Below are 5088 nucleotides of genomic sequence, written 5' to 3' on the forward strand. Positions count from 1 at the left end.
TAATCGACATTTTTTTTCAAATCTCAACTTACTTCTTTAACACAGATAATATTTTCTTTAACGCATTAACTTTCGAAAAGATCTTTTGCATTCGACAATTGCAAAAGAAAAATTATTCCAAATTAACTATCGCCTATCCTAAATCTCTAATTACCCATTTAAACGTGCGCGACAAATGGGTTTCCTGACTATGGTAGTACTAGCTACATTCACGATCCCAAGATGTTTTTCTTTCGCGGTCCACGGAGATTTCCAGCTCTAGGCCTGAGATGCTTATTATCCCTTGCGAACCAGTCATAATAGAGGCACAAAGAAGGGGACAGTGAAACGTGCCCGCTGATTATGACACGAGAAAGGAAAAAAAGTGTAACCAGATGGTTTTTGTTTAGTCTGGAATCGGTGGCCTGCTAACGGAGGCCTTCTAGTTCCTCTCCGGGGAGAAACGCAGCGGGTGCGATAACTTCGTCGAGGGCGCGACTCGAGTCAAAGTTCATTAAAACCTCCCACGAGGGAGATCGGGATCTTTAATTCTTGGAATCCTCCTTTACTTTCGTTACGATGAGAACTATTTCTGCTCGTAATATCCGAAGTTCAAGAGTCTTCGTTCTCGGTCTATATTCTCCATTCCCCGATTGTAATAAATAGTATTCTCTATTGCATTTGTAGCACAATGTATTATTATGTTAAAGGAATTACAATGTTAAAGGATATTTATTTAATTGGATTAGGATGACAGGGAGACTTTAATTGTAATATCTACTTGTATCTAATTATTGAATTTTGAAGTATTACATCTGTATAGACTCACGAAAGTCTTTACACAAAAAATAATTTTAGGCTCGATGCATAATGTTCTATGTTAAGAAGAATGAGAGTAACTTTTCATCGTTACTTTAAATGTTAAAAAATAGACATTTCGTTACATGACATTATTAATAGATATAGGAAAATTAAATAAAAAAAATAGGGAAAAAAAAATAGGGAAACCGATCAATCTTTATCATTAAAAAGGAAAGCATATCGTGATGATATCGAAGGTAATACGAAAGGAGAATAAAATAATATCAAATTGATCTGCACTCAAAAAAGATTTGTCTTCTGTTCGTCTGTCTCGCGCGCGAAAAGAACGATGCTGAGGAGGTAAGAAGAAGGAAGGAAAGCTATAGAGAGCATAAGAGTAGCGCTCTGGAAAGGATCGCCGTGGGCAAAATCTGCTTCTCGTTCTCCTCCTACGAGCATAATGCCCCGGCGGGGAATTAAGCAACGAGACGATCGCCAGTCATGAATATACAAAAGCGACCGGGCTGCGTTGGTCTTGGCATAAAACACGATTAAAATTAACTCGACAATAACCAGCCCGCATTAACAATTTATATTTCGTTGTTGGCCGGCCGCGGGCCGTGCCACTTGAACGCGCTCCGATTTGCATTGTGCGTTTTCCAGGAACCCCGTCTTGCGGCGCAACAATTGCAAAAGCTGCACGAAAACATATTGTTCTACGAATAATCGAATCGTACGAGCTGGTTTCATTTTTTTTTTTTTCAATACCGTGTTTCTGTTTCGAGAACTCGTCGTCCGATGAATATTCGCTATATTGGACATTTTTGGGATAAATTTCGTCTCACATTAATTAATATTGTGAAATTTTGAATTATCTAGATGGCGATACGTATATCTCGATCATAATGGAACAATTTTAGATAGGATGGAATTAATTTACCTCGTATGCGCACTAGAGAAAGCAATATCAATTATAACGTGACATAAACTACAATAAAAAGAAGCAAAAGAAATTATTTTAAGTCTGATCCGGACGAGTCATATTCCACTTCGAGCCTCGCGTTTAAATCTCAACAATGTGCATATTTAGAAATAAACTCGATTCAATGGCTTATAATTCAGCCGCCCTAAAAGCAATTCGTAATAAAATCCATAACTCGCGACACGCGGCTTGTAATTATCATGACAAACGACCATTTTATAGCAAAGCTTGAGTTAACAATTTCTACGGGCCGCCTACAGGATTCTTTATGACGGGCAGTCGGTAAGGGTGTTAACTGCACATCTTGCGAATCGAAGGAGTATCCGTATCTCTCGTATGTCTGATCGGAAACGGTCGTGGATGGGAGAAAGAGAGAGATCGAGTGATCGAGACAGAGAGGGAGGGATCGTACAGTAACAACGTCTTTGTCAGCCGTTCGAGCATTCTTCGTGAGCCCGACAATTACATTCCACGCATCGCTTTGAGCTGTGCCCAGCCCGCCGCCGTATTCTGCCCGGCCACACATCGACACGATTTGCTCCTGGAAAATTTCAATACGCTTTACAAGGTGGCGGACAGTCGCTACCGAGATCAAAGGGATCGTGGACGTATTTCGCGTTTCGCTCGTATCACGCCGCTGTCAGGGAATTTGCCCTTCGCTCGCCTTTGATTCCACAAAAGAAATTTCGTGCTGGGCTTGTTGTCGACGGCGACGCTTCTGCTTATACAATCTTCTCTTTCTCTCTTTCAGGGAGAGGGAAAATTGGCGAAACGCGATGGAATTACGCGTCCACCCCGACCGTCACTCGGAATCGTTTCTTCGCCGATGTGACGTCTCATTTCGTTTGAGAATTAGAGGAGATCACGTTGGAAATTTACAGGAAATGTTCTTTGTATGAATCTTTATACCATGTTTATTACTGCTCTATAATTTTTACCATTTTATAACTTTACGTTAAAACAAAATAATTAATTGATTTGAGACTTCTTTTAAAAGAAGTCGATATGTTTTTTTTTTTAAATCATTTAAAAGTTTCTTTCTTTCAAATCAAATTAATAAAATTGAATTATTTTTACAATCTTCCAATTCGTTAAGAATAAATATGTATGCCATCGATTATACGATTATCATTACAGATAATCAAACGAAAGCAATTGCACCCCAAGACCCGCGCATTATACAATCAACCCAATCCTAATCATCCTCATTCTTCTTAATGAACTCCGCATGAAGCCACTTTTCGATCTTCTCATACCGTAACCAAACTAATCACGTCTAAGAATTTCCTTGTGCACATCTACTTTCGAAAGATCACATGTTTCCATTCCAGAATATCTAATCTCTCACGAGAATTCTCACAAGTCTCGAGAAATCGGCCTGACCAACCGCATGTGCACTCGTCGAACGGACTACGTGATAACAACACGAGGTCATTGAACCATTGTTTACATGTATAATGTTATTGTTGCTGTATCTCTCGCATGTCCGTCCGCTGTAATGGAACAATAATGTGTTTATTCGTCTCGAACACGTGGACAATCCACAGTTACACGTCTGTCGCGCGATCGGCATCGAATCAATGCGCAAAGATTCAATGTCACATAATTTTTATCCAAAGTGGGAAAATATATTGTTATTCAACGGGGATTATCGTGATGGTTTGAATTCTGTGAAGAGAAAGAAAGATGATTCAGCCTCGTCACGCTATTTATCTCCTCGTAAACGTATGTAACGAGCACAAAGGGTATTAAGCAACGGTTGTGAATCGTCGAGCATTTTTCCACGAGATTTCTTCTTTTTTTTTTTTTTCTTTTTCTTCCTCGTCGAATCGTCATCGATGTCTGGTTTGAATAAAGATAAATCGTCAATCATAATGCTTTTTATTTTGCATTATTCTTCGAATAACGGGTCTTCCGATCGAACGATACTGGCGAGATGTTTGGGGATAATGGCACGTAGCTAAAGTTCGAGTTAGACAGTTTAAAATAGTTGGAGCCATGGTGTGCTTAGGCGACTTTATCGCCTGATGAATTATAGAAAGCTGCGAGAGCTTTCACAGTACATAGTGCAAATTTTATTCACCCGTATCGGTGAAATATGCGATTTGAAATTCGAATGGGTTTGTTATTTAATTTCTTTGCAGACGCAATATCATTCGCAATGAGATACGGACGAAATATCTCGTGTGCTTAATCTTCAATATTTACGATCGGATTTTGTTTCATATCGTTTCTTGTTTCGGTAATTTTTAAATTATAAAAGTTTCGAATTGTAATACGTTACGTTTCTTCGTATTTTCAACAATAATATCTATAATTCTCCATATTTCGAAGTAAATATTTTTTCCTTTATATCAATCGTGAGGTATATCGTGTAATATTCCATTTTTATGAAGCTAATATCGAATATATCTTATGAAATCTGTTAATACGTAAAAAGATTTCAAAAATTTTCGTAATCCTTTTAACGAATGTATTCATAAAAGTCTGGAAATTCGAGTTTAATCCTCGCCACATAGGAAAAATGGCATACAAAACTCCGTCTAAAATCGTTTCAACGTTTAATTCAATTCAACTTTCAATCGTGTAATCCATTCCCACCGTGTCATATTAATAGTGCAACAACATCGCATCGCGAGAGTTGTACCACCCACTCGTTTCCGGAATTACACCGCGGAAGTGTTAATTATCATTCAAACGGGCGGCGAATTCATTCGAACGATTATGCTCCCCCGTAAAATTCGCGTAACGCCGACCCATTTCCGCAAGAAACCACGATTTTCGAGCGAAAATTATGCGCCGTATTATTTGCGTTATTCAGGTGGCACAAATAAATACGTCGCCCATTTAGCAGGGCGAACGATGGTTGTCGTGCAAATAAACGCCTCTATTATTAGTATTCTAACATCATGTCTCTGATTCGAAGCGTCAAATGGCTTGCGAACGGAGCGAGTGAACGATATCTCGCGGCGACCGCCGCTTTTCGTGTAATGCTTCGTTTCTTTCTATTTTCCTCTCCCCCCTCTCCTCTCCTTTTTATATTTCGCCCGTTGATTCAGCCGGGAGTCTCTTCTTCCCCGACCGCTTTCTTCGCGCCCTTTTTTCGTTTCCTCCACCCTCGGTTTTTTTGTACACATCCACTCGTTGGTTCGAGCCCCTCCAGAGGGAGAGAGAGAAGGATAGATGTATAGGGTGTCCCAGGACGGATGATATAAACGGGCAGGGGATGATTCCGATATGCAGAATATATGATTCCAAAAAATATGTCGAATGAAGGAATAAAGGTTTTTGGTTTGGGACTACCCTTTCGAGAAGATTGAGAATGG

The sequence above is a fragment of the Apis dorsata genome, unplaced genomic scaffold (assembly GCF_000469605.1).
Source record: "Apis dorsata unplaced genomic scaffold, Apis dorsata 1.3 scaffold_1065, whole genome shotgun sequence".
In the NCBI taxonomy this organism is placed as follows: domain Eukaryota; kingdom Metazoa; phylum Arthropoda; class Insecta; order Hymenoptera; family Apidae; genus Apis; species Apis dorsata.